At 43.2% G+C, this 20,531-nt stretch overlaps 1 protein-coding gene across 2 annotated transcripts in view; it reads left to right on the top strand.

Annotated features, from left to right (window-relative positions):
• Positions 1–20,531, top strand: part of PELI2 (pellino E3 ubiquitin protein ligase family member 2) — a 66,301-nt gene that overhangs the window by 449 nt on the left and 45,321 nt on the right. The window lies entirely within an intron of this gene.

Genomic DNA, 20,531 nt, shown 5'->3' with positions numbered 1-20,531 from the left:
CGGGGAGGGTTGGAACGGGGACCCGGTGCCCGAGGGGAGCCGGGAGGGTTGGAACGGGGACCCGGTGTCTGAGGGGAGCCGGGAGGGTTGGAGCGAAGGCCGGGTGCCGGGATGGAAGTGGAATGGAGCGGGGATGGATGTGGGGTGGTCCCGGTGCCGGAGGGGCCCGCGCGGCTCGGTTCCGGAGGAGCGGACGGAGCGGGGTCCGGTCTCTCTCGGGCATCGAGGTCACGGCGGGGCTTGGGGAAGAAACTTCTTGCAGGGCCTGGGGGTGCGGGGTTATGGCGCACAAGCCGCGTCCCTCCGCCGGTGCCGCCGTCCCTCGGCCGCTGGCTCCGGGAGGCGGCGTCCTGCTTTGCCGATGGCCGGGGGATGACTTTGGAACCGGGAGGCTGAAGCGCTTATATTCAGATTCGCCGTGGAAATGTTTATTTTCTCGGCTTGATATGGATCTTAAAGTAATCGGCTTGGCATTACGCTGTTGCCCTGCTGTTAAAGCTCGCAGCCGCTCCGCTGAGCGCCGCGGAGGCAGATGAGGGAGAAGCCTCTAAGCCGTGCTTGCTGAGAGCCCTCGCCAACCTCAGAAGAGATGCTTAATTTTGGCAGTTCGGTACGTGGTAACGTGTGGGTAATGGAGTAATTTTTCAGTGCTAAACACAACGGAGAGGTTTTGGAGCAGCACGGTCACAGCGTCGCTGCGTTACTCAGCCTCCCCCAGAATCTGGTACATATCTGCTGCAAGGTCGTAGAAAACCCTCTCCTGGTGTCTTCGGGGTTTGTGTTGGTGCTTTCCTAAAGAGCACTGTTCACCTTTGCAGAAGAACTGTTTGAAAAAGAGCAGTCCAGGCTGGGTATCCAGTAGTGCACCTTTTTTCCTTAAGGGATGCTGAATGTTTCCTGTCACGAGACTGGGTCAAGACGCAGTTACCGTGGAATAAAACACAGCTGCTGTCATGAGCGTGGCGTAGCTGGCGCTTGAAATCCTTGAATTTAAGTCCCTTGATTCGTGAGGAATACCCATATCACACTGAATTTAATAAAGAAACGTTCTTACTGTTTCATTCGTGGCAATGGAGGGTGAGCTCAGCTGTGCAACACTGTCTCTGACAATAAAGTCATAGTATAACGCAGAATCTTTAATTAAATTAGAGTGCATAAATTGATGTTGTGCTGCAGAGGCTCTTTGTGCACAGCTGGAAGCATTTTCCTTTCTGTTGCTTTACTATTTTTAGCAGCAGTTGAAAGTGCAGAAGTATGAAATGTTTTGGCTCTGATCTTAACCTGGCAGAGTCTGGTGCGCTTTGCCTTTAATATGGGGACGCATTGATCTCGGCTTATCGGTTCTGCTGGGCTCTTGATCTTCACTGTGTGTGTTGAAACACGCCAATAAAATCGAAATAAAACGTATGTGGCTGAGTTTAGGTCCTGTTTGAGTTTCAGCCGTTCTCTAAAACTACTGAGGCTGCATCTTGAAGGTGTGGGATGTACTGGAAATGCAAACAGATGCTGTTGTCCTTGCAGTGCAGCCAGGGACAAGAAGTCTGTGCAAGGGAGCTGAGTGTCCCTGTGGCTGCACTCAAACAATGGGGCATTGCCTGTCACTGCTCACACAATGGGATGTAGGGCTAGGTAGACGTGATGGAAGCAATCCAGGAAATCTCATGACTTCACTAACTGTATTTTTAATTTTTAGACGGAAGATTGTTGTTTTAAGAGCCCTTTGCCACTTCAGGAGTTCATTACTGCGTGTCCTGTCAGAGGTGTCTTAAACGTTTGTAGTGCCATAAATAATGCAAACATCCCTCTCTTTGGTGACTCAACATTTGTGACTAGGAACTCTTGGAACAGCTTAAGCTGTTCAGTATGCTAAAAAAAGCACTTAATACCTGTTTTGTATTAAAATCTTGTAATCTGGAGTTTCATTTAAATAAGACAATGTAAATCTGCTCTCCTCCCTGCAGTGAAACTGAGACCTGGGGACCAGCAGAAGCGTACTGTTGCAGCTCCTGTTACAACTGCCTGATTAAAATTGATAGAGCAGCCTCGCAGCTAGGTTAAAAAAAAAAAAAAAAAAAAAAAAGCTGTTTTGAGACACTGGGGGGGTTGTGTTTTTTTTTTTTTTTTTTTTAAAAAAGCCTTGATTGTGATGTTGATGAATAACTTGTGTCTTGAACTGTGAGACTTTTAAATTAGGTGGTGAAAAGGATGATGAACAAAGGAATTGGCATACCTGGCAAACTGCTGAGCTCCTGTTTTTAAGATGACAAAACTTTCCCTTTATCTTTTGCTCTCAGTCTGTCTTAGCAGTATTAAAGTGGGGTTGCTGTACCTTGACCTTTAAATGGAGGGGAAGGCGTTTTTTTGGCAGGAGGTGGCTTTCCCAGCAGGGCACGTTCCTTATTGTCTCAGTAGTTGGGATTGCTCAGTCTGCACCTCAGCGTGAGCCCCAGTAAAGCCCCAGGCATTTCATGTGTGCAGCAAACACATTTCTGATAACCTTCTCTGCTACATCTGTGCCGGCAGTGATGTGGCAGCGGGTGTTTGGTGAAGGTTTTGCCGAGGTTTACATAATCAGCGTTGTAGTGAATAGAAACAGTTTATGTAAATCGAGCCAGACAGGTCAAGATGGCTGGTAAAGAAGAGATCATCTGCTTTATAGTGAATCTGCTTGTGTACATCTGCTCGTAGCATCATCTGCTCACAAAAGGCTCTGGATTTCTTGGTGAAGCAGAAACATTCATATTCTAATTCTTTTTGAAGAAAAAAAAAAGCAAGCAGCTTTGTTTGAAGTCCTGTCAAAGTAATGGCTCATTATTATTTCTTGGAACGTAGGGCTGGAGGGAGTTAAGGAGATGCTGAATGCAGTACCAAGTACCTGAATAGTGTCAGGGTGTTTGTTACTGCCTTTGTCAGTAGCTTTTGCTTGACTCCTCTGGTGCCCTAATGTTTTGAGGTGCCCCTTTGTCCCCTAACTTTGAATTGTGCCCGGAAGCCTTTATTGCAGCAGTGTCACTTCTGCTAAATGCAGAGGAGCCGTCCCTGGCTGCAGGGGGTGGCTGTCACTGAAGGCAGGTGTCAGTGGCCTGGTGCCCTCAAATCCTTTGGGACTGCACGGTGGGGATGGGCAGCTGTGACCTCTCAGGAAAGTCACTTGATTAAAATGATGTAAATTGAAGGAGAAACAGAAAAGAGACATGAGCTGCAGTCAGTGGCTGAGTTCTAAAGCAGTGGAAGATTTGTACCTGACATTGGATGCTTGTTTTGGATGGGGTTGTTGGTAGTTGTGTACATGTAAATGGAATATTTCTTATTAACCAAGGGCTTTCTTGGTGTTTGCTACTCCTTAGCAAGAAGGTGCAGCCTGGTGCATCCTCAGCTGAGGAAGACTTTGTTGTGCAGACTTACTGGATTTTGCAATATCTAATGCATTTTTTTTTTAATTTAACCAGACAAAACTCTTAAGGGCTGTCCCTCAGTGTTGTTACAGTAGTAATTTTGAAATTGCTGCCAACATTTTCTGTGCAAATTTTCCATTGACTACCATTAAAATAAATGAATTGGTTAATTTGGAGGCTTCAGTGCTGAAATAAGCCACTGTGAGTTATGTGAGCATTGTTTAATGTGGATTCTTGGACATCCTTGAATAAACAGGTTGTGTGGCTGCTTAAATTTAACCTTTTGAGAAAGTAGAGTAAGAGGATGGGTCTTGGAGGAGCCTGGTCTGGTGGAAGATGTCCCTACCCATAGTAGGGGGTTGGAACTGAATGGTCTTTAACATCTCTTCCAACCCAGCCATTCTGGGATTCTACAGAAATTCCCACTTGTGTTTACAGTCATACATTTTGTGGTAGATTTTGGGAAACTCTTCTCTTTGATGGACTGCTTTATACTTGAAGCAACTTTAGATCTGAAACAGTCTTTTTGTGTTAATCTGAAGGGACATGCATTTTTAAATTCTTGTTTTTCGTACTGGCTTTTTCTGACTGATCAGAGTTCCCACTACTGCTACCTTCTTAAAGGGTAAATAAAGTTTCTGAAGTGTCTTCTTTCCATTTCTTAAACTTACCTGTCTGGCTTTTCACCTAGCTCCTGTTCATCTCTTGCTGTGCAGTTCAGGAAGAAGCCAGTGCAGGTTCCAGTGCTGTTGACAAATGCAGAAGCAGCGTGGGATCTCTGCTTGTCCTTGAGTGCTGTTTGCTGCTGTGCTTGGACTGCAGGAGGAGGGAGAGTCATCCTGGCTGTGGAATTAAACTGGGACTTGGTTTGCACATAGATGGATTTGCTGATACCAGGCTGAGGCTTGGTTTAATGATTTGGTGATTTCCTGCACTATGTGCTGTAGATATATTGGTGAAACTGCTTAGGTGACTCGAGTTCTGCCTTATTTGAAAATGTTCTTTAGGTTTCATTTAAAGGAATGACTGTAGCACATAATGAGAACTACCAGTTAAATGTGTTCAAGGTCATGATTCTCTGAGAATCATTGGCTCCAGCAGTCATAGCTGGAAGGCTGCTGGTCTGAAGAAATAGATTTTGGTTTTTTGGGTTTTTTTTCTTTGATATTGACAGCGGCTTCTTGGTGACCTTTATGTCTTGTGCTGGGTTTATGGTGGATCTTATATGTGCATATTGCAAATGTGTGATCAGGGTCAGTTCAGAACTTGCAAGGAGATTAATCAAACACCAGAAGAATTGTGTCTGAACAGAACATTAACTGCAGTATAGGAAAATAGTGGAAAGGATTATATCTGAGGAAAGGTCTGTGGTTTTTTTTTGGAAAGCTTGTGTATGGCTGGATAGAGCAAATGTTTTGCTTCATTTAAGTTAAGAAAGAAAACATACTTGAGTTGGTTTTTTGCAGCTATCCTATTCCTTGGAGTACTTTTGACTTTCTCAGTGCAGATTTGTATCCAGCTGTAGGCTTTATTCACAACATCTCAGTACCAATGTAAAATCAGAGAGCAGAAACGTCAGACTCTAAAATCTATGTTTATTGAAGCAAATCACAGCATCAAATGTCTGCATGTTTTAATGTTTATTATAAAAAGGAAACTGAGTGCATTCTGGAAGTTAAACTAATCCCCTTGGTGTGTGCAGGCAGGAGGTCACACATGTGGAAGTGAAAGACTCGGGGTTTTTTCTTAAAATATGGAAAGCAGTTTACTCTGAATAAACAAGTCTGGGAAATGTAGGACTTTGCCTTTGATGCACTTCTTGTGTGGAACCAAGTAGCTGTTCCCCTTCAGCCCTGACAGAATCAGGGGTGAATAGTTTTCCATTTTCAGCTGAAATTTGTAAATGGGTAAATACTGTAACAGTCCACTTGGTTACTTTAAAATATGCATATAAACCAAGAAATTACTTTCTAGGCCTTTAAGGTTTGTTTTTTGTTGCTGAAAGCAGTATCTTACTTAAGCTATTTCGTGTTCCTTAACAGCAGGCTGTTCTTTGACTGTGATTATTGCAAGGTTGCTTGAGAACAGAGTTTTCCTAAGAAGTCAGGAACTTATTATCCAGTTCAAGATGAATTATGGCTGGTGTATACTTACAGAACTAATGCTGCTCTCTAACTTGCTCAGTAGTGATAGAAAGTATAAACTTGATACTTTAAGTTAACAAACTCCTTCTTCTGTACCCTCATGAGAAGATGTGTGAGTGTAGTACTGAGCCTGTGCCTTGCTCTAGGTGGAGTTTGTTAGTTCAGGGTGCCAGCAGAGAAGTTTTACAACTGTTTGCAAAGTCCTGCAGAAGTGTCGTGTTTCCTGTTGGTATTGTCTGCTCAGCCTTTGGTTCCCACTTTGTCCTGAGCAAACCTTCCAATGATGACTCCTCTGGTGTGTTGCAGTCTTTGTTTAGTGCTTCTTGTGCTGTCATCTCAGTCTGGTTATTCTGCCCTGTCCTACTTGTGGCTTATTTGTCCTGTGGTCAGCAAGGCAAGTGAAGTAGAGGAGGATTTGGTCTAAGCTCCCAGCTTGAAGCAGGATCTCGAGCTGGTTTCCAGTGTGCTTTGTGCTGTCAAATCCTTTTTTGCCTCTACTGTTTGATACCCTAAATCTCATTTGTGTTGGGGATGCTTTTTATTTTATCAACAGAAATCCTTATGTTTATTCTTGCTCCGTCCCAAGGTCACCACGGGAAGCTTGCACGTGACTTGTCACGAGTTTAAACCTTGAGGGACAGGAATGAGGATGCTGGCATAGGGAGTGTGCCTGCTTCCAGAGACTTCTGAGGCAGAGCTGCTCATTCTGTTTTATAAGGACATCACTAAATGGTGCACTTGCATTTTTCACTTCACCTGCACAGAGCTGCATATGTTGAGGGGCTCCTGCCTTTCCTTCAGAGGGCTTGTTTCCCTCTTGGTAAGATGCAGTTCAGAATTTTATGCCTCCCTTATTTTTGCATCATATTTGTTTTTAGGCATCTCCTGATGTAGCTTTATACAGGTTAGTCCTGAGTCTTGAGTTCATAGTGACATCCCCATAGTTTGGGGGACCAATTTGTGCCTTGTCTGACAAACTGTAAGTAACACCTGGGATTAGACTGCTTTAATCCTATTACTTGTTAGCCTGGAATAGTCTTGGTGCTCATGTTAAGCAAAGAGTACAGTTGAGTGCAGTGGGGGTTCCAAAGCAGAGATTAGTGAGCTCTGAGGGCTGGGCAGGAGCAGTGCTGTCCCACCAGCTGTGCCCCCTCTGTGCTGACTCCTCTGTTTGACCTTGTAATGTCACCTCCTGTGCAAATACTCTCCCTGGGTCTCTGCAGTGTTCATGACTGAATAATGATTTAAAACCAAACAAAGAGCAGGGGAGGACGGCAGGCAGCGAACTGTTTGTAGGGTTTTCTTAAAGTCTGAGTAGGCATTGTGGTGCTGGGAGTTCAGCAGTAAGAAGAGTAACCTGTCTTTGGGTTTGCCTAGGAATAAACATCTCTCCTGCCCTTCCCACAAACAGCACTTGTTGGCTCGAGTTGAAAGATCTTAGGATTCAGGAAGACATTCCTAGTAGGAAATGCCTGTGTGGCCAAACTTGAGCAGTTTTAAATATTTGGTATATTTGCAGACTTGTCACTGAGGGGCTGTGTGGTGGGAGGATGCAGCATTTTAGTGTGATGGGGTTATGAGTGATGTGTGAACAAGGTGACACTGGACTTGCATTGTCTTCATCTAGACAATGCTTCTACAATTACTCATTCTGATTAGTGCAACCTCTGCTCCTAAAAATAGCAACTATCAGCTGTTTTGCAATGAAGTTTCGCTCAGTTCTTCATATTCCAGCCTTGGAAGTCCTCGTGTGAGGTCACTGGGAAGCACGCACACAGCTGGGTAGTACAGCAGTTATTGGCTCATGGAGAAGAGAGAGTAATTCAGCTAAAAGCTTTCCTCTGTTTCACAACAGAAATGTCATCTGGAGGGAGCACATTATAAACAGCAGTTGTGAAAATGGATACAGACAACGTCTACAAAGCTGAAGAGTTTGTTGTGTTAAAAGCAAAGTGGTTTGGAGATGAGCTCTATTTGATGAGGAATGATGTGAAGGTGCTGATAGCTGAAGGACCTGTTTAGGCATCCTGCTTTCAATAGCAGCTTGTTTATGCTGGAGAGAGAGAAAGCAAGCAGGCTCCGTTTTGTGTTTCTGGAAATAATTTACTTCAGGTCATTTAACATTATAATTTTTAATATTGCATGCTGACATCACTGTAGATACAACTCATGTTTCAAGGAGGATGGAGTAGATGTGGGCTGTACCTAATCTGGGTAGCACAAGGCTTCCTGTTCTAGGGAATTGGTACAGAGGCCACATGTGCCCTCACTGAGTGTTTGTCAATAAAGACCTGATGTTCTTCTGTCATATTTATTGCTTGCATTAACTATGATATAGCTACATTGCTGTGTAGCAACTAATTGTGTGTACCAGAGGTGCCAGCAGGCAGCTGCGCAGTGAGTGAAGCACTGTGTAAAATGTCTGTTGTGCTGCCTCCCCAGAGGAATGGGGACAGGCAAGAAAAACTGAGACAGCTGGCACATAGTTGGTTAAAAGGAGAAGGCCAGGAAGCATTGTTGTCTTCTCCTTGAGTGCTGTAATGGTAACTCACCCCTGTTGTTGCAAAATTATTTTTTTTCTTTATATTCGAGGGATTGAGGACAAAAAATTGTGTTTCTTTCTGAGGAATGCTTTTTAACTTTTTGAAGCATTTACTGAACTGTAATGATGTCTTTAGTGGGCTTTCAAATTACTCTTCACCCAGAAATGTGTGTGCTGTCTTTAATTTAAAATTCAGTTCATAAGCTGTCGTGAAAGAATTTTATTCTCCAAACTAGCTGGCTTCAGCAATGCCTCAACAAACAGGTAGGCTTCAAACTCCTAAGGTGTAAGGCATGGAAATGTCATGGGTGAGGACAGAGTGAGACTGACTGTGAAGGCAGTTAGTCACTATATGAAAGTAAACAAATTGGAGTGAATAAAAGCTTAAGTCTCTGCTTGCCTGTTACAAATAAACTGGAGCCCAAATGTGCAAACGCTGGAGCATGTGCCCCTAGGAAGAGTGAAAGAACTGTTTAGTCTGGACACAGAAGTTAATGGGCTGAAACTTTGATATAAGCACAGCTGTATTTCTTCATGTGCAACAGCATGAATTAATTTTGATTGTTGGTGTCTGATTTAGTGCTGGTGGAGGCACAGCCTTTGAAACAGGAGTAGAGTTTGTGTGTGTCCTCCTTTCACAGGAGACGCCGTGCTGGTGAAAGATAGCAAGGGCTGTGTGGCTCCTGCTTCCCAGCGCATCCTGTGCCAGGGTTCAGCACCTCCCAGACTGTGTTTTTTTTTATGGAGCATTGACTACTATACCAAAATGTTGCTGTACTTTCAAGTTGCCTTCTTCCTAGTGCATGTTTGACCTCTGAGAGCAAATAGCTGTGCAGCTCAATACTTGGATTCAAAATCATTTTGGTGTTGAAGATGAATCTTTCAGACTTGATAGGATTCATTACCTTGTGCTTGCCCTAACCTTCCTGCTAACATACATGCAGTACTTACTTTGAATTGCATTCTGAATCTTAAAATTTGCTGGAGTAGTTTCTCAGTGCATCAGGGAGTGAATTTTGATTCTTGAGTTCGGTGTGTGGCTTTCTGTGCTGGGCAGTGAGCAGAAGTCCCATTCCAGATCCACATGTGTGATGGGAGTGGTGGCAGTGCCCAGCTGCAGGTCTGAAGAATTCAGAGGAATTCTTCGTAAGTGTTCCCTCATCTCATTCTGCCAGAAGATTTAATTAAATGGGCTGTAAGTACCTTGGTGGCTTTTGCAAAAAAACTACTGGCAAATTAAGCAAATGGAATTATTTGGTGTTGGGCAGATCTGTGAGGAGGCAGGTGTTGATTCATATGAGCAGCTGAGTAACTCCTATCAGAGCAAAAACTGGAGAAGAAAATTTGGCAACAGCCAAATGGACCAGCCTTGTGTGGTTTTTTTACTCCACTTTTGTTTTAGGCTGGGCTTCACTGGAAGAATGAAAATCAAAGATGAGAGATGTCTCAGAGCAGCACTGGTGGTGCAGCTGCCCTTGGGATGGTGCTGGCAGTCTGGGAAGTTGCAGGATCAGCCTCCATGGGCAGTGGCCATGGAAGCTGCAGTGCTTTGTTCTTACTGACTGTGCTGGGATTTGTTCCCTAGGTGAGATGCCTTGCTAAGGTGCCAGGGTAGAGACTGCAAGCTGCTTGTTTGCTTTTAGGGATGTGTACTGCAAATTTTTTCTCATAATTTCCATAAATATTTTCTTAATACCCAAATGTTTTTTTCTGCCCTTTTTGGTAATGAGTCCCTGTGCCCATTTAAAAGACTCTGATGGAGCGTTCCCAAAATCTCTGGCTATGTTCTTTCTTTTGCCTATGAAAGATAACTAAGCTGGGTTTTTTTCCAGTATTTTCAGTCTGCTTGCTGTCAGAGCAAAAGAGCTTTAACTTTTGACTTGGGTTTGGTGCCTTTTTCCATGTTTGAGCACAAAATGCTGGAGTTCCACTGCTCACTTAGCTGTGCCTTATCTCTGGTTGTGCAATCCCACTTCCAGCTGCAAAACTGAGTGCCATATATCCAGTTTTATTGCAATTTCAGAGTTTCCAGCATGCAGAGACTGGTGTTATCCAGCAAATAGCTGTCCATGTAAGGATGCAGGGAGACTACAGAAAGTACAGTTCCCTCTGTAAGCAAAGCCAGGGTTTAAGTGATTAGCAGGGTCTAAGTCAAGCTGTGTGTACCCTCCTAGTTTATTATCTGCAATGTGACTTCAAATTCTACTCAGGAATTGGCCTCTGATCACGTATTGCTGGTTTGCACCTTCAGCTCTTTGGAGGAGGCTGGTTTATGTTATGGCTTTACCCAGTGGCAATCTCTTGGTGTAGAGAGAACAATGGTAAAATGGTGCTTTGCGAAAGGGTAAGCAGATTGAGGCAGAAGTGATTTGCTCTTTGACCTCTGGGCATTCTGTGGCCAGTGCAGGCAGGAAGGAAAGAACTGGATTTGGGGTTGGCTGGGGTCCAGTTGCAGTCTCTATTCAGACCCAAGCCAGAAGGAGCATGGGCTTATATTTGTAAGTTTTGGGCAGAGATGACAGGTGAGAAAAACCAGCTGTCTCACTTTTGTGAGCTGATGAAATCAGTTATGAATATGTCAGGTGGTAAAAGCGGGATGCTTTGTGCTGTGCAGAGACTGAGAAATGCATTAAAGATCAGTTTGTCATGCCTAAGTCAAGAGACCAAAACATTTACCTGAGTTAAATAACTAAGAGAGGTAAGAATGTATGATGCTCTTTAATATCCAGAAAATCAGTGTATTCATTTGTAAAAACAACTCATTTATTGTAACCATGAGTCTAAAGGGTGTTCTCCCACCTCCTGCACCGTTCTTACTTGTGCATGAGCTAAGTGGAGCTTGTGTAAGTGATTTTGAGCAGCCTTTGGTTTACTTAGTCATTATTAAATCTGAAGGCTGGTCTAGTTAGGAATAACACACATTTAATTTTCTTCCTAGACTTTACTCTGTATTTGGAGAAATACTGAGTTCATTTGATGTACAGATCTATGCAGTGTGACAGCTATTGTCAAAATTTTAAAAATGTGGTATAGCAAGCAGAGTTTGATGGGACCTTTTAGTTTCCTGTTATTTGTTGTTTGTTTTGGAAGAACAAAAGTCCAAATAATGACTGTTCAGGTGGGTGGTTTTTCTTGGCATAAACAAATCCAGGTTAAAATTTGGAGAAAAATTGGAAAATTCTGAACAGGTGCTTGTTTCACTGATTGTCCTAACTGCTTGTAGTGATGCCTCAGGGTTTAGCTTTTCTATTTTTCAGATTCTGTGCTGTTTTAGTGTGTGGGTGTGGACTTCACATTAAGGGATGGTGAGCTCTCTACACAGAGTAAGGAGATGAAATGATTCCTGCTGTAGCTGGGGACCAAGGACAACCCATCTAGGTCTCAGGTCCAAGAGCATAAACAACACGGGCTGAAGAGAGAACAACAAGAAGGATGGGACTGCATGGGCTGAAGCTGGAATTGGACAATTGCAATCTGCAAATGGAGCAGAACTTACAAAAGTGAGAGACCCCGTGAGCGCTCGTGCATTTTGGGACCATTTTGGTTCGTCTTAGCCCTGGCTGGCTCTTGTGCTGCCTGAGGTGGATGCATTGAGGCCTCCTAATAAATCTACTTTATTCTTTAGCTCTGTCCAGTCTCTGTTCTAGGTCAGCCTTCACAAGGCATCAGTAGCCTCTGGAACTGCTGCTGTTTGTGGTGTGGGGTAAGCTGTCTAAGGATCTGGTGCTGGGACAGAACAAGGTGTCAGTTTTGGGATGGTGATGCCACATCTGCAGAGAAGCAGTCACTGCTCCTGGCTGCCCAGGCAGTTTTCTTGCAGGACACTGAAGCCTCAGCTCTGCTGGCACCACGGGCTCCCTCTCCCAGTCATTTTCCATCTGCCTCTGGTGAACATGCTGTGATTTACTGAGAGATGTAGTGACAGGTGAGGTTGTAGTCTGTAACTGGAAATGAAGGATGTCACTGAACTGATTTTATTCCACAGCCTCCTGATGCTATTTGAGCTCTGGTGAGGAGAGGCTGTAAAGATGAATGAGATTCCTACCCCCCTCCTTGTTAGACATCAGGGAATCCATGTGACTGATTCTCACCTCTGAGAAAAAGCTTCAATTGGAGCTGTCACCTCAGTAGACAAAGAAGGAATCCAACTGCAAGACTTGTACCCAGAGGAAATCATGCTTTGCTGGTTCCCTGGCTTATGAAACTCCTTGTTTTTTCATTGTTCTCCTTGTCACTACCAGTGCTTCACCTCTGCTGCCTGCAGTAGTAATAACAGTGTTGGGATGTCGAGTTTGAGTGAGTGGGAATGGAAATGTTCTGCTACCCCAGGTAACTGAGGGATGGATGTAGGAGAGGTTTGGGTGTAGAAGAGAATAACTCTGAGTGCTGTTTTTTCTTGGAAAACCAGCTTTTAGGAGTAATCTTGAACACAACCTGAAACTGCTTTGAGAATTGTCAACAATGTCTCATGTAGTTGAGCAGCCTCATTTTGCCTCATGGATGAGCTCAGCTCAGAGCTAAGAATAGTATTCTGTGTTACTCAAACATTTAAATTTTCTGCATGTGGAAAGTCTTCTTTTCTTAGTGGTTGTAAAATAGCCTAGTGGAGGATTTCTGTCCTTGGCTAAAACTCTAAAATGAAAATTTGGGATTTGTCCAGACATGAATGCCTCTCCAGTAGATTTCAGGCTTGTTCCTTTCCAGTGAGCAATTCCAAGAGAATTGCTTCTGAATTCTACAAAGATACTGAAACAAACTGATGGGGTGTGAGTTATTTCTAGATGTCATTCTTATCTTCTGCTCCCCCTCAAGGTGATGCAGCCTTGAGAGATTTCTACAAATGCTTATTTTTGATAAGGCTGTAGGAGGAAAGGAAAACAGTTGTGAGACACCCTTAGAGATATTCCTATGGGTATAATGCCAAAGAATTGACAGATTTGCAAGGGTTTATGTTCTGAAATGCACATGCAGCACCTTTAGCTGGGCAAAGGAGGACAGGAAAGAATTTGGTTTCTGCAAAACCCACATAAAAACGAGACAGCACAGACATAATCTGAGTCTTGCACTTCCTCCTGCACTGCGGTGGCTGCAAAGCTCTTCAGCATTGTACCACTCCCCTCTTCAGCTGGAAACAGTGCAGCATGGCCAAGGTGCCCTTATGGAGAGTGATGTCAGGTATAAAAACTTGAGGGCAACAGGGAATCTCTGGAGCCAGGCAGCTGTAATCAATTACTTGATTTCTGTGTCTCTGAAGTAGCTCCTGCAGTCATGCTTTGCCGGGCAATGCACTTCCAATTTCAGTCTTGGGCTCATGAGCTTTATTTCCACAGCTGAATTTCCATTTGGTTTGCAAAAGCTACTTCTGGGTCCTGTAATGCTGTTTGATATTATGGCCTGTACTTGGGGAAATGCTGCTTTAAACAGATCCTCTATTTTCTTAGTCTGGTTTGCCCCATAGGGCGCCCTTGCCCTTAAAATCAAAGGAATCTAGAGAAAGAGAGAGAAACATATGGGGTGGCTTGTTTTCTTGAAAGTTGGTGAACAAAAATAGTAATAGAATGCTGTCTGTCTTTGTGGGTGTTGGCAGAGAGAAAGAGCTGGATTTCCAAAGGAAATAATTTGAGGGAGAACTATCTGTGCTTTTAAACTTATTTTCTTTTCTACAAGCCGTTGTGCCACTTGTGCACATGACTTAATATCTGTTGGAATGAAACTTCAGCTTGCAGAGTTGAACCAGAAGTAGACAGGCTGGAATAGCCCTGCAAAGGAGCTGCGTGAGAGTTTCCTTCTAGGAAACATCTTTGCTTTAGAGCCTTCAGTGTGGCTTCAGAGTTTCAGAGCTTGCATCTGTGTATGAACACAGTCTTGTGTAGCTGTCTTGCATAAAAGTCTCTTGCTGCTTCACTGAGGAGGGGATTCCTTCCCTTCTGCAGAGCACAGCAGTGCAAGATCTCCTGTTCAGGCACTGCTACACGAAACTCTGTAGTGAGATTCTTCAGAATCTCTGAGCATTTGGAGGTGAAAAAACATTAGGAATTCATCACTTCTGTTGCTTTGATTCACTCTTAGTAAGTGGTGTTTTCTGAGGCCTGTGAAAGGTCGATGTTTATTTTATGTTGCATTTTGGGAAGGCCTCCTAAGGGAAGCAGATCTCAAAATTCTGTCGGTGAAAGTGTGAAACTGAAAGACTTTACAGTCGTGAAGGTACATAGATCAGAATTCATTCTGCTGATCAGCAGTAAACACCTAATGGCTTTGCAGAAATCTTTTCCTGGCTAGAGATGTCTGATTAACTTTGTTATAGATGATGATAAAAGCAAACACCCAAGGTTGCTGGGAATTAGTAAGCTGTCAGCGTGTTTTAAGTCTGAAGAAGATATATTGAAGTCTAGCTCTCTGCACTGCTGCACTGTTAATTTCTGGTTTATTAAGATTTTTTTTTTTAAAAACCCCACAGTTACAGCAGTGCTGTGATGCCTCTGTAGCAGTAGGTTTCAGGTAGTTCTTTCAGACAGGGTATGAAGAACAATTTATCCTGTGTGGATTTTAGAGCACATAACACACTTGCTAACCAAGAACAGGCAGAAAGGTAATTCTTTGCTTTTTCTCTTTACTTACCCACTCTAAATGTGCTAGGAGCAGGCATAACAGTGGATTATCTTCCCTTTGACAGCTTGTGCCATGGAGCAGTTGATATAATGCAGAATCAGTGATATTAAGGAAGCTGCTGTGTTCAGAGGCAGCAATGCTTGCAAGTGCTACAAAGAAGGAAACCCAATTATTTATTTTCTGTTTCAGAGGCAAATATTTGAGATTCTGTTCAGCAGTTTGGGTTGAATTTGGGAGCTGTGCATTTGTAAGGGCGTATTTTCCCTGGGAAACTAAAAGGAATGTTAAAATTGATGGAGTTAGACTTGGATGTTGCAGTTCAGGATGCAGTAGTTGAGTGCCTCTCTATTCAATGCACTGCTGGTGAGATCACCTATAGTCACAAAATGGATGCATTTATCTCTCCTCTGCTAAATGGTACTGAAACCAACCTAAGACTGTTCTTGTTATGATGTTAATTTCTGGTTTATTAAGATTTTTTTTTTTAAAACCCCCACAGTTACAGCAGTGCTGTGATGCCTCTGTAGCAGTAGGTTTCAGGTAGTTCTTTCAGACAGGGTATGAAGAACAATTTATCCTGTGTGGATTTTAGAGCACATAACACACTTGCTAACCAAGAACAGGCAGAAAGGTAATTCTTTGCTTTTTCTCTTTACTTACCCACTCTAAATGTGCTAGGAGCAGGCATAACAGTGGATTATCTTCCCTTTGACAGCTTGTGCCATGGAGCAGTTGATATAATGCAGAATCAGTGATATTAAGGAAGCTGCTGTGTTCAGAGGCAGCAATGCTTGCAAGTGCTACAAAGAAGGAAACCCAGTTATTTATTTTCTGTTTCAGAGGCAAATATTTGAGATTCTGTTCAGCAGTTTGGGTTGAATTTGGGAGCTGTGCATTTGTAAGGGCGTATTTTCCCTGGGAAACTAAAAGGAATGTTAAAATTGATGGAGTTAGACTTGGATGTTGCAGCTCAGGATGCAGTAGTTGAGTGCCTCTCTATTCAATGCACTGCTGGTGAGATCACCTATAGTCACAAAATGGATGCATTTATCTCTCCTCTGTGCTCAGTGGTACTGAAACCAACCTGAGACTGTTCTTGTTATGCTCGAGTGTGTGAAAAAGCTGTAACAGACATCCTGGAACTTCTTCCACTGTCTGTGAAATCACAAAAATGACATTGCCACTGCTTGTATTTGGAGGTGAGCTGAAGTTATAAGAAAGCTGTCACCTTTTCTTATGAAAATGTGAACTATCAAATAGTCCTTGATAGGGTTTTAGGGAAAGCACTTGATTTCTTAGGAAATGACTGTTGGGACTGTGCTTTTGTTTTCAATGGCTCAAATGTTCCTTTGAGTGAAATGTAGTTTCTCCATAATGTTTAATGGAGTGCAGTTTCAGCTGTAACGTGGTGTTATTACTGTTCATTCCTCAGGCTAAAATTTGAGAGGTTTGGTTTTGCACCTCTGAGCAGGTGGGAAGTTCAGAATGTCATGGCAGGTTGGTTTTGAGTCTCTCGTCCCCTTGCATGCTATGAAGTCTAATTTGTCTCAGTTTTGGATCTTGCAGCCTTTTCTTGATGTGATGTTTAAGAGCAGATTGTAAATGGTTTCCAAACAAAGCTGTGTGGTTCCTAAGCCTCTGGTGGTGTGGATCAACAGGATTCCTCCTTCCCTTCTTTCCTCCTGTGCACTAAAACCCAGCTGTGTGTAGTGCTTTGCATTGAAAGGGATTTTGTGTTTTTTTGACTTGTTTTGAGTGCAGTGAAAGTCAGGTCTCGCTTTCTGCTCTATCTGTGTGTATTTCACAAAACACCATATCTAACAATTCTGGTGGCATTTGGTGGATTATGGATCCTTCTCAGATGAGTGGAATTTCCTCTGTGCTATGAGAGGTTTAGGGTTGGAAAGAGGATTCTCTAAACATTGTGCTTTGCCCATCTCTTGTGCTCTTTTAGCTGGAATAAAAAGCATGCTTTGAAATGAACCTGATTAGTTTATACCCTGTGTTTTGCTGTGCACTAACATTGCTGGTTTTCTGCAGTGGGGAATGGTTTTAGCTGACAGCTGTGGAGATGGGCTTAAAGCACTCAATAAAATTGCCTCCTTGTTAAATGAATGCTGGGGGGAGCAGTAAAATGTTGAAAATAAGGATTGTTAAGGAAATAATTATGTGAAAGAAGAGGTTTCCTTACCCCTTACCCTTTGATTTCCAAAAGGGAAACCTCTTGCATTCTAATCCTCTGCTGGCATATTACTTCTATTGGAATTGCTATAATAATATCTTAAATGTGGGGATTTTTTCTGTTTAAGTTGCTACCTTTCTTTCTCATATCATGGTTATCTGTGTTTTATGTTGTGAGACTCAGGTCATCCCTGCCTAGAGAGTTTTTATCTGTTAAGTTTTTTGGAACTGTCAGGTTATTTGGCTGCTGTAATTGAAGCTCATCCTGATGCTCTGGCAGGCTGCATCAGCATGTTCTTGGGTTCTTCCAGAGTGTCAGCTTTTAATCAAACTCTTATGCTACTTATATAGCTGTCTTTGATTTCACAAAAACAAAAGTAGCAATTTTTTTTCCCCAGAAAAATAATCTGGGACAAGTAACAAGCCACTTGCTAAGAAAAATCAAGGAGTGTAGGAGGAAGTTTGTGCAGAAAGTTTCTCCTAGCCCAGGAGAAACACCAGCTCTTTTGTATTCCTGCCTGGATCTCCCTGCTCTTCTGTGCCAAGTAGCTGCAGTAATAAGCCCTGACTCCTGTGCCCCTCACTTGAGGACTGGTTGCTTCTCTATTATTTCACTCCAGAATTTCTTCCTCCACCCCTCAGTGAGGAGAAGAGTATCGAAATAGCCAAGAGTTTTGGGAACCTTGGAGGAAGCTGGATGTGTGGTGTAAATAAAGCTGTTTCAAAGCAGTTCTTACACAATCCATTTGGTATTTGCAAGCCAAGGGCATCCTTTAATTTTCTGTACAGAGTGAAGTTAATACAGATCAGGTGGGTTTTTCTTCAAGTGCCTGTATTACGTAAGCTAAACATGCATGAGGATTAGTCAGCTGTATTTTTAATAAATGTTCTCCTGAAACAAACTTGTTTTTTTATTACTCTTATGCTACAACTGTTATAATAGCAGGGTAGTCCTGCTGGTGCTGGAGGGGGATGTGGAGTGGAATAATTAAAAAAATGAGTTAACCTGATATGTAGGGTACCAGATCCTTTCATCTCTTGGTGGGTGGAGGTGGGGAGAACAGGAGGAGGCCACAGCAGCCAGGAATAGCCTTCCCCTCCAAACCAGAAGAATGACCAGTTCTGTTCCAGAACACCAGGGAATAATTAAGGTCACCCTGGAGAAGCTCAGCTACTGCACATGTGACTTCTTGTGGTGTTTCCAGTAGATAAGGTTCTACTTAATTTGTATACCCTGGGAAGGAGGAAAGTAGGTTCTGGCTTATCTGATCTGCAGTAGGTGCCTCTGAAAGCTTTTTTTGGTTTATTTTTTGTGGTGTACATAACCTTTTACTGTGTGCTCGGCTAATCCATGGGGTTGGCTGGGTGGATGTGAACATAAAAGTTCTGTGAGTGTAACATGAGGGCTTTAGGGTGGCTCACAGCTGGGTTCCTGATGGTAGGAGCAACTTTTGAAAGGTAGCTAAAAAAAGTAATTAAAAGGAACTCCTAATCATGAGCCAGTGATGCAAATCAGCCTTTTCTCTGAAAAAATCTGGGGTCATGGCACAGGTCAGGCCAGGCTGCATTTCACTGAATCACTGCAGCCCCTTTGAAGGCTGAGAGACAGTACAGGGAGCAGTAAACAAAGCAAGGAGTACTAAAATTGGGTACTGGGGAGGAGAAGGCTTGTGGTGAGCACACAGGGCTGATCACTGTGCCAGCGAATGTTCCAAAAGTGCTGCAGAAGGGAATGCTTCCTGGAGTGTTTTATGATAGTAAAATGACTTCACAAATGCAAGTTGTAAGAACAAACACTTGTCTCAGAAGGAAAGGAAAAAAACACCCCCAAACTGATTATAGCCACAATTAATGACTCCAACATACCTTTCTTATGGATAATCAAGTTCACAGATGCAAAAACATTGCTTTTAATTGGGTGAAGAGATGAGATTATTTGGGACTTTGGAACTTGTTGGTTTGGATTTTCTTGCTCTGCAGGAAGACTGGCTTTGTTGAGCTGTGTGACTGGTAGTGATTAGGAAGCATTTATGCCTATGGAGATGTCTTAGCCAGCAGAGTCTGAGGTGGGACGGTGTCTTTCACTCAGGACTTATTCCCAGGTTGCAAAAACCAGAGGTCTTGGATCAGTGGATTTTTGTTCATCGAAGGATGGAAGCCCTTTGGTTATCCATGAGTTGCTTATTGCTGTAGCCTTTCTACTTAATTCTACTTCAGTTTTGTGTTTGTAACTACTTAAAACATTTTCCTTCAGAAAGAAAGGAAAATCTGATGGGAATTAATCTAGCACGTGAGCCTGCTGAGAGAAGGAAGAGAGAACAGGTTGTTTAAGCTCTTTGGTGGATTTGGTAGAAAGTGCAGGAGACTTGAGTGACTTGGATCTCCCTTGCTGTGTGCGTGGGGAAAGTCTGAACTCTAAAGATGTTGAAACACAGTGGAGAGGCCTGGATTTTCCAGACTAACTCAAACAGGGGTGTCATGGATCGACTGGATCAAGTCTTTGGGTTTGGGAAGGAGCAGGTGACTGGCAGCTCTGTGTTCTGTCACTCTGTGGTCAGAAAGCAGCTGTACATTTTTCCAAAGGTGGAGTGGGGAAAGGGAACTTTCTGGTCAGTCAGCGCTTGTGGAGCATTTGGGGATGAGGGCAACAAGGATGAGACAGTATAAATAAAACAGTATCCTCCTTCCAGCCTCCAAGAAACCTCAGCATTGAAGGTGCTCCTTGCAATCTGCTGTAGAGATCTGTGAAGCCCTGATTGTTGAAGGAGCAGCCGTGTGTTCACTGCCAGAACTCCCTGACAGGAAGGGGATTAGCAAAGCTCTGGTGCTGGAGCTGCTTCTGGGACACACATTGGTGCATGCAATCAGCTGGAGACAAGCTGAGACCTAAATTCCTATTGAGTTAATATCTGTGACACTGATAGAGCACCAGAGCACTCAGTTCAAAGGAGAAAATGAACCAGGAGTATCCTGTTGGCACAGAAGTACTCCTTAGCTTTGCTTTTGCTATTTGGCAACTCTTCCCCATGAGATTGAGTTTGAGAATAACTTCACTGTTCTGTTTCACTGAAATGTTCAGATAACTGGCAGACAGCAACTGCTTGTTTTCTGAAGCTGTGATGCAGACAAATGTGTTTGAAATAATTTTTGCCTTTTTTTTTTTAAAAAAAAAGGAAATCCTTAGCCATTCTTTTGCTGAAATATTACTAGACACAAAATGAATTGTTGAGGTTGATACACGGGAAAAGGGCGTAAAGACTATGAAGTACTGGCAGTGATATTATATAAAGAGACAAATACTCTTATTTTATTGTCAGCTTTGTGTATGTTGAAGCTTTCTGTTTGTGTTTTGCTATAAACATGTGACTTTTTCTCTTGTAATGTGTGTTCAAGGGAGGAGGGAGTGCTGGATGCTTCAACAGCAGAGGGTTTTCCAGTTAGTCAGGACTGGAGCGTGGAGCTGTGAAAAGCTCTGGGACTGGGTGTTGCAAAGGTGAATAATGTATCTTCAGCCTTCACATGTGCTGGATGTCATGAAAGCTGTAGACTTGCAGTGCTTCCAAGGGAATCTCTCCTGCTCCCTGCTGTTTTCCATGTTGCTGATACAGGTGCTTCTGTGGCTTTGCAGTGGGCTGGAGAGTGAGGAGTGTTGCTTTCAAA

The sequence above is a fragment of the Onychostruthus taczanowskii genome, unplaced genomic scaffold, assembly GCF_017590055.1.
Source record: "Onychostruthus taczanowskii isolate IOZ18803 unplaced genomic scaffold, ASM1759005v1 scaffold103, whole genome shotgun sequence".
NCBI lineage: Eukaryota > Metazoa > Chordata > Aves > Passeriformes > Passeridae > Onychostruthus > Onychostruthus taczanowskii.
This window is presented reverse-complemented; position numbering and strand designations above follow the sequence as displayed.